The sequence below is a fragment of the Heterocephalus glaber genome, unplaced genomic scaffold, assembly GCF_053883595.1.
Source record: "Heterocephalus glaber isolate CG9 unplaced genomic scaffold, H.glaber_assembly_v1.0 deba00001868, whole genome shotgun sequence".
NCBI classification, from domain to species: domain Eukaryota; kingdom Metazoa; phylum Chordata; class Mammalia; order Rodentia; family Bathyergidae; genus Heterocephalus; species Heterocephalus glaber.
Window position 1 is genome coordinate 931,808 of NW_028258506.1, and position 14,408 is coordinate 946,215.

The following is a 14,408-nucleotide window of genomic DNA, read 5'->3' on the forward strand; positions in this document are numbered from 1 at the left end:
AGGATTGCATTTGAATTAGCAAATAAGAGATATCTAGTCAAGTTTTAATGTAGTATGTTCCATACTATGAGCACAAGGCATTAAGTTTCTAGTAAGAATTAGTTAATAAACAGATTAAATAGAAAACAGGCCATAATTGAAATTCAGTATCATAGGAAAGATAGATTTAAATATCCTATGATTAAGGGAAATGCTTCATCATTCCTATTTTGATAGGGTTTATATTTCTATCAAAAATTTAAAGAAGAAAATAGATTTGGCAGTATTGAGAATTCAAGGAGGGTTTATTTGCACTGGACTCTATTATTCTGCATAGACTAGTACAAACAGGGCAGTGATGATTATCTAGTGTGGTTATTTTAAGCCACAGTGAAATAGGCAGTCTAAAAGGGATACAATATTTGGTTCTTTGAAATGCTTGAAATTAACTGTATTTTTATTTTACTTGGTATTCCGTTCTACTGCTTACAAACTTTAATTCCTAATATCTAATGTTAAGAAATTACATAATGCAATACATTATATTTATTTTCTTTTCTTTCAGGAAGTAGTTTACTTTTTAAACTTTTTTTTCAATTTTTCATGCATTCAGTCATTGATTTATTCATTTATTCATTCATTTAAAATTTTGAGCCAGGGTCTCACTATGTTTCCTAGCCTGGCCTCAAACTTGCAGTACTGCTGCTTTAGCTTCCTAAATAGCTGGGATTACAGGTATGTGCCACTGTACTCAGCTATTGTAATTTTTTTAAACTGAAGCAATAAGAATAATGTTGCTAAACTAGAATTGGGGCACTTATTTTTTCAGAGTAGAAAGTACAAGTGATCTATTTTAAAAATATTTTCAGTAAATCTTAGACTTGCTATAATTGTGTATGTTTTTTGTACATTCATTTTTCACATGCAGAAATTTCAATTTTTAGGTGCTAAAACAAATAGGATCTAAAAAAACCCAATCAGTATTAAAGTAAACTTGTCCCCTGTAACTGTCCTACAGTATTACTATCAAAGAATTTGTAGAGCTTTCTTATAGATGGTTCAGATTCTGTAGCAAAAAATTTATAAAACAAATAGCAAATTGCTTTAGATAAGGTTGAACTGCTTCTCACAACTTGACCAAATAACATGAGAGACACCCTGGAAGAAGATGTGTCTCCTGCCTCTCTCACTTGATAGCTGTAAGATTTAAAGAAAGAGTCTCTGTCAGTCGTCTGTCTGTCTGTCTCTCTCTCTCTGCTTCATACGTATACTAAATAAATGAAGACATTATCAGATGAAATTCCACATCTTAAATTCTCAGGCAAGTACAATCTAAAGAAGGTCCATCAGACTTGTGTCCTCTGTAACTCATATTTGTATCGAGTAATCCAAGTATCTGTCTTACAGATCATCAAAACAAATGAAACAGATGCCTGAGTGCTTTTTAAACTTTTGACAGTTGTACAGATATATAAAGCAGAAAAATGATGTGATCAAGTATGGCAGCTTTCAACTTACCTTAGTTGAGAAATTAGTTGGTAAATCTATTTTATCTTTCTAAATGACATTTGATTATCGCTAATAATTATGTATACTTTTGTCAATCCTGTCACATCAAGGTTTTGTTTCTTCATTTACAAAATGAGAATAAATGTATCTGCCTCAGAGGGTTGATTTAAGGAAACAGAAGTAAACCATATAAAGCTTTTCAAGATTACCTGCTATGCGTTTTTAAATAACCAACTAAGCAATAAAACCATTGCTATGTTGAATGTTATATCCACTGTAAGGAGAGGGTGGTTTCAAAAATGACTAGTATCTTTTAAAGCATGTTTCAATGAAACTACAGGGCAAGAGAGAGAAAGAGAGACAGAGACAGACAGAACCAAATATGCCCTTGATTCAGTAGAGAAGTCTTCTACAGGAACAATTTAATGCTTAACTTTCAAAGTTTGGATAATTACATATTGTGGTACACTCATAAATTATAAGGAATTATAACATGGCGCCTGCCTCGCAAGCACAAGGTCCCGAGTTCGATCCCTGGCACAAAAAAAAAAAGAAAAAAAAAGGAATAATAACATTTAAAAGTAAACGTACTTCTGCCACACAATGTAGATAATTTCCCTGCAAGTAATACCCTTGTTTGGAAGGAAGTTTATCTATGCTCCAAACCTGATCTGAGTAACTATCATGTTCTTCCATTATATATTTCCCAGACACAGTAACAGGAGGAAGGTTAAGACTGGCAGAAGGAGGAATGGTTAACATATCTGTGGCAGAAACTTCTGATGTAAAACGTAACCTGTGATTTGGCAGTTCAAATGTAAACCTTGTTTGTGCACCTGTAAAAAATAAGAAAGTTACTGTTTGTGCAGATGTTGATTCATATATTCCTTTCTCTCACTTTTATAAAAATAGTGTCTAAGAAAAATCTGTTGACAACCACAATCTACCTTGAAATGTATGACAGGATATTTAAAACTGATTACATAATATTCTTCATCTTTAAATATATGAATGGTTAACTATAAGAGTCAATGATCAAGTATTATTACGCTAGGAAGTACTTATTAAGCCTAAGTACCCTGCACTGTATTAGGTGTTAAAATAAACACCTAAAAATGTTTTTCATATTATAAAACAAGAAATTGCCATTATTATAGAAGAGAGTTATAACAAGAAAACTTAGTCCTAGTTTTAAAAATATCCAAATCCACACAGTGCTTTATTCAGAGAACATTAGCAGTTAACAACTTGTCTCCTGATCCTGAGTCAGCATGGAAAGAAGTAGTAAAAAACTTTCAAATCAATTAAATTTAATTCATAGAAAACATTCATAAAGTATAAAGTTATACAAAAACATGTATCCTTGACCTTAACAATTATTAATGGGACTACACACCAAATAAGTATGTTAAGAATTTTTCATTAAACCCTTAATTTGACTACCAGGCACATAGTTGTTCAAACAAATATAAATATACAACCTATACCGTTATTCAGCCCATATTTCTCTAATTGTCTATGCAGAAATGAAAGAGTAGAAGCCTTATTAAGATCAAGATCTATTGCTTCCCATTATATATGTAATATATATGTACATGTTCTTTTTCAAGCCTGTAAAATCTTATATTCAATTGTCTCAAAATATCAGTAATAGTCCATTTTACTTTCATATGCAATTTATTATACATTACTAGTTCTCTCACCTGAGCAGAAACAATTCTCTTTTCAAAATACTAATCAAGGGCCATCTACTATAGATCACATTTACTATATTCACTATACAATAATCTTTATACTTGGAACTAGGGTAGTCATAAACTGAAAAATGTTCACTCACCAATGGCAGCAGCTATGAAATGTCTAGACAAATGCTAGCTGCCTAGATCTCTTAGTCATTACTGCAACTGGCAGACTCATTGACTACCACTTGCAAGCTGCAAGAGGTAGGAACTGTCTACCTCTACCTCCACCGCTAACATCATCAAATAAAAGCATCAAGACTGAAGTACTCCTAGGCCTCAGTTACTGCTCATCCCTTATCACTACTAGTGTGTCACTCTTTATCTGTTTTGTTCTTTTCTTTAATTTCAAGAATTCCGGTTTCTTACACGTCTGGATATTTGACAATATGTTTATTCTGCTTTTAAATATTTTTATCTTTCTGGTTCTAAACTGCTCATCTGGCTTTCGACTTGCTGCTTCTATTGACACTTGTATTTCAGTGGTGCCATGAATAAATGACCAAAATAAGTCTAACTTATTGTTAACATTGGCCCACAATAATTGAAAGCCTAAGACTTCTGCAAAATCTGGAAACTCATTTGACAGTTCTTCTGTTCTGGTAATATAAAGGTCTAAATCTACTGGTAAAATTACTATAAATAAACAAAACTCAAAATACTAGGGATAGAGATAAATGTACAGTAGTACTTCAGTTCATGAACTTCATCTGTTCTACAATTTTGGAAAGATGGCCATGTTTATGTTTTTGTGGGAAAGATGGCCATGGTCAAGTTTGTCACCTGATGCAGAGTTTGCAAACAATAACAAAATTTTGCCAAACACTTCTGAACCAAGGTACCGGTGTACATTCATACATGTATGTAAATACATATGTATGTATTTCTTCATACATACATATATGAGTGTTCTAAAATTGATGTAATATATCATGTTAACAGGATAATGGGAAAATATTTTCATTTTAATAGATACACAAAATATATCTGTTTATATATTCACCAATATATATTCACCAATTTTGTATTCTTCATAGAAACTCTTAGCATATTAGGAAAATACATTTCTTAACTTGATAAGGAAGCCTAGCAAATATCTACACCAAACAACAGACTCAGGGTGAAATGTAGATTTCCTTAAAAAACAGGAATAAGACAAGGCAAGTACAATAAGGCAAGAAAAGGAAATAAAAGGCATAAAAGGTGGAAAAGAAGAAACAAAAGTATATTATCTGCAAATAATATGACTTTCTACAGAGAAAGCTCCAAAGTATCTACAACCTATTAGTAATAATATAATTGTTTAATATGGCCACTGAGCATAAGATTAACATACAAATGCCACACACATTTATACAAATAGTTAGAAAAACGCCATTTTGTACAAAATAACATTTGTAATAATTATAACAAGAATGCAAAGTTCCCAAGTATCTAAATAAATATATATTCCTGAAAAAGATGTACAAAAATTTAAGGACAAAAATTTAAAACTCTATAGAAACACTATAGAAGACCTAAAGAGTCAGAGGAATAGACTTATTTGGGAATAGGAAGGTTAAATATTATATAGTGGTTAATTCTTCCCAAATGAATAAATCAAGTTATTAAATTTCTATAATTAGTCAAAAAGACATTTTTCAGGGACCTTGACAAACTGATTCTAAAATATACAAAGAAGAGCAAAGAACTAAACACTAGAAAAACTACTCTAGGAGGAAAAGTCAGGCAATCATGTGATACTGGTACAAACTGGTCCATGAAACAGAAAACTCAGAAAAGATTCTAATGTGTAAAAACTCTTTATATGTGACTGATTCTTAAATTATGTATCACCAAAAAAAATGATTAGTTAAACAATTCTGAGATAGTTGGATATGAATATTACTTGACACCAAATTTTAAAATAATAAATTTCAGACATATTAAACTTAAGTATGAGTAGCAAAACTCAGGCTATTTTGGAAAAAAAGTATTTTAAAAAAGGCTTCGTGATGTGGGAAGAGACAATAAACCAAGTTATTCAGACTATAAAAACTTAGCAGGTGTTAGTTTCCGTTACTCAACTTGTATTTAAATTGGAAAAATGGCTTCAATAATTGCATAATTTTGAAGAGTTCAAAGCAGGATGCATCTTGACCATTCGAGGAGGTATGCTGATACACTTCAGTTGACTGAAGAATATCATTAAATAATTTTAAGGCTTTTTTTGGTACCGGGGATCCAACTCGGGTCCTTATGCTTGTGAGGCAGGCAGCAGAACCACTGAGCTAAATCCCCGGCCCAATAATTTTAAGTTTTGTGGTAAAATTTTTTTAGATTTTTACATAATATTTATAAAGCAAAATTTATCTCAACATTTCTCAGAAAACCCTGAATTTTAAGAGACTAAATTCAAAATGTAATGCTACCTGTCATTCCGTGACTTCTCATTCTTCCCATCTTGTATTCTGCGTTCAGAGATGGCCAAAGTGCTGCCCCAGTGGCGACACCATCCAACGTGGCACCGAATTTAGGGACAATAGGCTTCTTCTCTAAGCCTTCTGGGAGCTGAGGAAATTCATTTGTTTCAGCAGGAGTTTGATGAACGCTTGGGGTTTTTTCAGAAGGTAGTGGTGTTGCAATATCCTCTTTCACAGGCTGTGGGCTATAAACCAAAAGGCTAATAATATTTTTAAATTATAAAATATAATTAATAGCTACCATTTTAATAAATGAAATAATTGTATTTCTCAATGAAAAATAGTCACTGAAAACTGGTGATATAGAAAAGCAGACAAGAAGTTATAACAATGTAGAACCCGGAAAGTTATACTCTCCCAAGGTGATTTGTGTCAATAGTGTAAAACTGGAAATTATTCATTTTACTTATTTATTTATTTTAGTTCATTTATTGGTACATTTTAAGTACACAATTCGTTTACATTTATCATTGGGTGTTTGCACCTGTACATGATGCATCTTGGTTCTTATTTTTTTCCCCATTACCTATGCGCCCTTCACCCCTCCACCCTTCCCTATTTACATAGATTTCATTTCCATTTTTTTTTCTTTTCTCATAGTTTTTCCTTTCCCTCTTTTCATTTCCCCTTCCCCTCCCTTCACTCCTTCGTCTTTGGACATTTTTTCCTATTTCAAATTATCAATTATTCATTTTAATCAGTTTAACCCTTGTTTACACTATCAGTTTCTCACACTAGAGAAACTGTTTGGTATTTACACACATGTGTCCTATTTATTTCACTTAAGAGTATGGCCTCGATATGCTATAAATGACTCTATTTTTTCATTCTTTATGGCTGAGTAGTACTCCATTAAAAAAAAAACACACATTTTCTTTATCCAGTCTCCAGTTGATGGACACTTGGGCTGCTTCCAAGCTTTAGCTATTACCAACTGTGCCTCTATGAACATGGGTGCACATATATCTCTGTGGTATGATTCTTTTAGTTCTTTTGGGAAGATACCCAGCAGGGGAATAGTTGAGTCAAATGGGACCTCTAGTCCTAGTTCTTTGAGGTATCTCCATACTGACTTCCACAGTGGTTGCACCAGTCTGCAATCCCACCAACAATGGAGAAGGGTTCCTTTCTCCCCAAAACCCTGCCAGCATTTGTTATTGGTTGATTTCTTGATAGCAGCCACTCTTTCTGGGGTGAGGTGGAATCTCAGTGTTGTTTTGATCTGCATCTCTCAAATGACGAGTGATGTTCAATATTTCTTTATATATTTGTTTGCTGCTTTTACTCCTTTGAGAAATGTCTGTTCATTTCAGATGCCCATTTTTGAATTGGTCTTTGAATTTGGGGGGGCTCTGATTCTTTTCAATTCTTTATATATTCTCGATAGTAGCTCTTTGTCTGAGGTACAGCTGCTAAATTTTTTTTCCCATATTGTAGGTTGTCTTTTAGCTGTGTTGGTGGTTTCTTTTGCAGTGCAGAACCTTTTTAATAATATGAGATCCCAGTTATTGATTCTTTCTGCTAGTTCCCATGCTGCTGTTTTGTTCATGAAGTCTTTTCCTATGCCAGTGTCTTCAAGAGTTCCACCTAACTTATCTTCCAGCAAGTTTAGTGTTTCTGTATTAATGTTTATATCTTTAATCCACTTAGATCTTAGTTTAGTGCATGGTGACAGGTATGGGTCTAGTTTTAATCTTTGGCAGGTTGAAAGCCAGTAAAACTGGAATTTAAACTGAAGTTTTCTCATTCCAAATTCTATGATCTAATCATTATGCACTCTACTGTAGACTTTAATACTATTAATACTGCTGCAAATACTATTGTTACCATTTGGTAATAATAATACCAATATCAACAATAACAATAATTATTTGAATGACAGGTAGTGATCTTAGTGTCTTGTTTCATCTCACAAATCCTCCACTGTACAAATGAAAAATCATAGCTAGAGAGTCACACAGAACACGCCAAATCAGCCTGCACCCCAGCAGCAATCCACGGGATACCCCACCTTTAATATACATTGTTGTAAAATATTTTTTCAATGGGAAAAGAGGTGGAATTACAATAAGAAAACATTATTTGTGGGGATTTCAGTTATTTACAGTTATTTAAATAGCTATATTGTGTTATTACAAACTAGAAGGAGTTAATTTTAAGGCACAAATAAGATAAACATCCCTGAAAAAAATGCTTATCACCATGTAAGACTAAAGCAGCACAAAAATATTTCTGGAAAATCAAGATAAACTATAGCACTATAACCACCACTGATAATAAAATACATCAAACATCTGTGTTCTTAAGTAGTGAGGTACTACAATTCATTCCTAAACTCATTCCTAATCAAGGTATAACTAGAGCTTCGTAAGCATATCTTATTACCTAATACGTTGTTTCATGTTCAATTTATGTCTTGAAAATTGTACTGTAAGAAATGCTGGTATTTATTAAACAAGGTCATATAAATGCTACCTACGTCTCGGCTTTGATTTTATACACAGATAGATTTGATAGACAGTTTAAGATTTGTCTTATAAAACATTTACTTGAGTATTGATTATATATTACTTGAGCATTATGCAAAACACTGCTCACATAAAAATCTCCTGAGTGTGCCACTGTTCAAATACATATACACCCAGTTAACATGCAAAAGCTATTGAATTATATACTTTGTTTTGTTCCTGTTGTTGAATTATATACTTTAAATCAATTGTGTGACATATGAGTAATACCTCAGTAAAGCTGTTAAATCCCCCTCCCTGCAGCCATTCATTTGGAAACCTACAACTATCAATTTCAGTGCCTATATCTACTATCAAATACATCATCTCAGCATTCTTTTTTAATCTCAGCTTTCTTTACTATTAGTGTTGACATCATTTTTCTCCAAGAAATACAACTGCCAATTATTTATCACTTATTTTTAAATATTACCTTTTAAGGATTGTAACTAAATGAAGCATTGGCAAGGGCATAGACAAAATGAGAGATGGAACCAATTACTCTGTTCTTACATGATTTTTAAAAATTTTATAAGATATATATTTATAATAGTAATTTTTCATTGTTATTATAGCCATTTTTCCACCACGAGTTTTATCTACTCGACCAGGACAGAAAAGTCCAATTATTATACATGATGACAATTCTTCTGATAAAGACAGAGAAGATGGCATCACTTATACTTCTGTGGACTAGAGAGATTTTATGTGCAACATATGGCATCTAGAACCCACTCTTAGGTAAGTTGAGTATACATATTTTACATATCATAAGACAGTGATGGCAAACCTTTTAGAGCTTTCAATGATAACAAACAGCTGTCTGCAGCACATGTGCCATAGGTTCACCACCATTGTCCTAGGGGAATATTATGAGCAAAGGGTTATGAATAACATAGGTTAAATATGATTACTAAAAAAATATATTTAAAAGTTAGTCATCTGTAACACCTTCAGCTTCTGACTGCTATTTCTGCACTTGCTTCTTACTTTTGTAAGTTCACCTGGGAGAAGCAAAAGAGAGACAAACACTGAGAATAATAGTCCAGAATTGTCACCTTCTCATCAGTTAACGTGAGGCTAATTCTCCTTTCACCATTGATATTATTTTTCTCACTTGTAACCAAGATGTTATTTTCAGGTGTTTCAGGTAGATACACTGAAAAGATGCAGTACAAGTTAACAACAATGTCTTATTGGATCTACATTATAACAATGTAATAGAACATACAATGTCACAGTGCCCTTCTTTTTGTATAACTATGTAAAAAATGTTAATGCTGTCAGATTCAGATACCTTTATTAAGTCATTTTCTACTGCAGTCATGATCCCAATTACATCAACTTATTTTCATGTCAAAATTTCAAGTCTTGCAGTGAGAGAGAGAGACAGAAAACCATTGACTCAGTTGTGATCATGTCATGTTTGGTGTCACATACTACTCATAATGCAAGCCATTGCTCATTTATCATTAAAATTTATTAGAAATGTTTGCTCCTCTTGCAAAAACTCACAGAACAAGTTACTTGAAATCCAAGGATTTTATGCGTGTGTGTGTATATTATATATATATAATACGCTAGCACAGCATTCTGCATGATCATATAGATTTAGATAAAGTTATTCAGACATATTTATGCCACAATAATTCCAAGATAACAAAGTCTCCATTATACCATAGACTCTTACAGGAGCAGAAAGTGGTGACTGTGTATCAAAACAACACTGAAATTCCACCTTATTCCAGTAACAATAGCTATCATCAAGGACTCAAAAAACAACACATGCTGGTTGCGGGGAAAAAGGAACACTTTTGCATTGTTGCTGGGAATGTAAGCTAGCATAACCACTGTGGAAATCAGTATAGAAATTACCTCAAAAAAACTAAAATTAGATGTTCCATCTGACCCAGCTATACCTCTTCTGGGTATCTTCCTAAAAGAATTAAAGTCATCGTATTACAGTGATTTGTGCATGCCTATGTTTATAGCACCACCACCCATAATAGCTAAATCTTGAAAGTAGCCTGCATGTCCATCAGCAAATGAGTGGATAAAAAAATGTGGCATATACATACACAGTGGAATATTACTGCCATAAGGAAAGAGAAACTTGAGTCATTTGTAGGAAAATAGATGAATCTTGAGATCCTAATAGCATGGAAAGAAAATCAGACACAGAAGGGTAAATGTGATGTAATGTCTCTAATATGAAAGGCCCAAAATATCAGTAAAGAACAAAATAAAAGAGAGATGATAGGAGACAGTGTGGTAGACTCTTTGGAGATGAGAAGTTCTGGGGAGGGGATGAGCAGGGGAGTACAAAGGACCAAGATGTGATACATGTATACTCACCAGTTCCCTGAGATGAATGTAATTACTATGTGTTGCAAACATACAATACTGACACAGCTTTCTAAAACAGTAACTACAGTAAGTAATATGTACTCAAATTTATTGTAACCAAATCAATAGACCATTTCTCATTACCCAGGAACAATATTAAAATTTGTAGAGGTCCTAATGCAGAAAACTTTGGAAAATCTTTTTTGTATTTGTAAATCTAAATAATGATAATGGAATTGACTATGTATCTTTTACAGTATATTTAAATTGCATACAAACTCAAATGAATAAAAAGTTACTGTATTCATTTTTGGCAAACTAGTAACCAACTAAATAATATTATATAGTGGTAGAGAACATATTTAGTAGCTCTAGTTCTAAGCTCAGGTTTCTTGCATACTAGTTGAAAATGATCTAGGCCAGAAGACCCAAACTCTCGCTGTGCATCATGTGAAACATTTTGAAAGTAGATTACCTACCTTGTGCTGGTTAAATGAGTTCATTAATGCAAAATGCTTATTACAATTTGAATTTCAGGATATCAGTGCTTACTACCCCTCTACCTGATTTCTGGACCAATTCAGATAGAGGGAGAGAGGAAGCTGGAAATATAAAGCTCACTTACAGAGCTGGTGAAGCTGATAACAGAGAGTGTGGTTTGGATGTCTCGTAGCAATAGCTTTCTACTACACAATCTGCATTTAGACTTAATCTGTAGGGCATCAATGATTGAGAGCTCAAGGCAGTGATGGAGAGCTGAAGATGTACAATCAGCAGTGCTGTGACTCACCTAGCCACAGACCACACTGAATGCCTTGAAACCTGCATTTGGAAAACCTGTGGCATGAAGCAATAAACCAAAAGGAGTGGCTCCCAAGAGAAAGTAGGAAGACGGGAACTGAACTGTACTACTCAGTTAATCTGTTAACTTTGCCAGTCATAGATCATCAGTACTAGAGCATAGGAAGACCAGGAGTGTTTCACTAGTACCTTCCCCTCCATATGGAAGGAAGTAACAAGAACGAGGAGAAAATATTCTCCTTTCAAACAAGTTTGGTACATAGAAGTCAGTAAATTTTAGCCCCCTGCCCCATAATGGCACATGCTTGTGAAATCTTTTCATCAGATATCCTTTTAAATGTTTAAGGTGAAAGGCCTTAAAGAATGAAAATTGTATAAAAGTTGTATAAACAACATTGCTAAATACAAGCTGTCAAGGACACTTACAATCATATAGATGAGTATATTGTTATTTTGAATATGATCATTATACCAGATCCAGGAATTAAAGGCTCAAATATTAAAAAGCCCCTGGTGAAATATTTTGTCTAGTATATTATGGAAGCTCAGTGATCTTTGTAGACCTACCTTCAAGACTGGGGAAGGGCATTAAACTCCTTAACAATTATCATTTATGATTTTAGATTAATTTCTTGGACTGGAAGAAAGATTGATCCAGTAGGCGTTGATTATATTCTTCAAAAATTGGGCTTTCACCATGCCAGGACTGCTATTCCTAAATGGCTTCAGAGAGGAGTGATGGACCCATTGGACAAGGTTCTGTCAGTTCTTATCAAAAAGCTTGGAACTGCACTACAGGACGAAAAGGAGAAGAAAGGAAAAGACAAAGAGGAGCACTAAAAAAGTAACTTAACCTGTGAACAAATTATGATTGTGTCCGTTAAGTTTTATTACACTGGAGTCTTTTTTAAGTACAATTTTAAATATGACTTTAAAATAATTCTAATTTTGTGGCCATTATATTAAAAGTTTGTGAGTTAACCTGTTTATTCTAGTTCCACCATTCTGTGTACAGTGAAGTATTGCATGATAATGTAAATTTTTGGAAAACTAGATTAAATATAACAATTTCATTAGGGTCTATAATTGTATTACATGCTGTATAATTCCTGCATCTTTAAAATATTTGTAGAATAACTGTGAATTTTTGTTATGGTCCATAACTTTTAGAAAAAATATTGATAATGTGATGAGGGTTATTCATCACCTTTTCTTTTTTTAATGTATCCTTGGGAAAAGACCCATCTGTATATAGTTTGAGTAATTGTGATGCGCCACTAAAATATTGTTTGTAACTATTGTAATAAATCATGATAATGGTTTCAGTCCATAGTTGTTTTGGGCTCTTCTTATCCTTTGATAATTTGCTTTATAATTATCACATTAAACAGTTGTCACGGGTTCTCATAGATGATTATTATAAAATTTTAAACACATAAAAATGCTTGTAATACTTAAGAAAACATAGCTCAGGAGTATATAATCAAGGAAAAGCATATCGGAGGCTTCAGAAATGTTCTAGTAGTAAATACACAGCTCTTTGTTTTTATTTCTACATTTTATTCTTTTGTGCAAAGTCAGATTATATATAATGTATAAATGTTATATATTTGTTATATATATATATATATATAATGTACATGTATACATATATTAAAAAGAATTTAAAGGAACAGGAAGATCTAAAATAATCACTAAATCCCTAGCACCAAAACAAATAAAATAATATTCGTATATAGCTATAATGTTAATGGCAACTCAGTTGGAAACTTACACAAGTCAGTACACTTTAAAGAACGGGGAAACAGTAGAAATGAAGAATCTAGAGCTAGAAACACCTCAAGAAAGCTCTGGCACAAACCTTAGATCAATAAGGCACTGTTACCTCTGGCATATTAAACAACTAAAGCCCTCCAGAAAAGCCAAGATTCTTTGTCAAGGGCATAAGTCTAGTAAGGGTAAATAAGAGAAAGAAAATTTGCTGTTTTAATATCACATGGCTGTTTATTAACACAACTAAAACTCTAGATGGAGACCTAATTTTGTTTTCTTCATCCCATAGTAATTTCCCTGAGCTCTGAATCCTCCCCTACTTATCCCTAAAATCAATTGGGTCATTTCCTGGGAAGATTGTTGCCATGCCCAGAATACGTGTGCCTTCTGCACACTGAGAGCTACATGCCCTGAACCCATCTCCCTCCTGTCTGTTAGAGAGAACCTCTCTTGTTTTTACTTTTGGAACCTAATACATAGAGTATCCTTAGATAAAACTGATGAATGGCTACACCATCCTCAATTGGCCAATACTCAGTAAGGTTTTCTTGTATGTGCTTCATATGTTTTGTCTGTTTAGGTCAGAGTCTAGCAACTCAAGGGCAGAAAAGGCTTTCCACTCTAGTTCACAAAGCTTGCTCAGTGCCACGGCAGCGAACTCGTAGGAGAATTCTCACAAAAGCAGCCAATGCTAGAAAGCATTTTTGGTGCTGTTAACAAGCACTAAAATGAAAGTATTGTCAGTAGTAATTCCAGGTACACCCGGATTGTTGGATGTACCTCTGTATCTACATTTGAGGAATGGCTTTACGAGTTACTCTAAGAATACATACAGATTGGCTGGTCAGATCGTCAGATCGCTCACCAAGTGCAATGGTAAGCGTGATCAAAATATACAGAGAATTCTTAAATTTTAAAAACGTACTTTCGCCAAAGAGGGGCCAAGGGATGGAGGCAGGGGTGGAAAGAAGGGAAAGGGGATCAACAGAAGAGTAAATATGGGTTCTGCACGTCCGCCAACACCCGATGAGGAACGTAATGGTTAGGTCCAGCAGCGCGTACCAAGAAGGATGCATCTCCAACTCGCTGCCCTGAAAGACACCTTGCCACTAGTCCACCTCCAAACGCTCCTTGCTTCAAACACGCCTCATCACTCTCGCCACCTTCTCAGGCAGTTCTTTGCAAAAGATCAAAAACGTGATGAATGCTGCTGCCCAGTCCCATCCACCAAGCCTGTAAAACATTCTGGATGTCCTCATTTGCCTTGTTCACCAGATCTGGCACGATGTGAT

General features: G+C 33.8%; 1 long non-coding RNA gene across 1 annotated transcript in view; it reads left to right on the forward strand.

The window, feature by feature from the left end:
- The window catches only part of LOC147820504 (uncharacterized), a 106,949-nt gene extending 94,278 nt beyond the window's left edge, over positions 1-12,671 (forward strand). Inside the window, exons 2-3 of the long non-coding RNA XR_015448456.1 lie at positions 8,772-8,937; positions 11,967-12,671. This is a non-coding gene — a long non-coding RNA (uncharacterized LOC147820504). The remainder of the gene's footprint in view (positions 1-8,771; positions 8,938-11,966) is intronic.
- Positions 12,672-14,408: the final 1,737 nt, after the last annotated feature.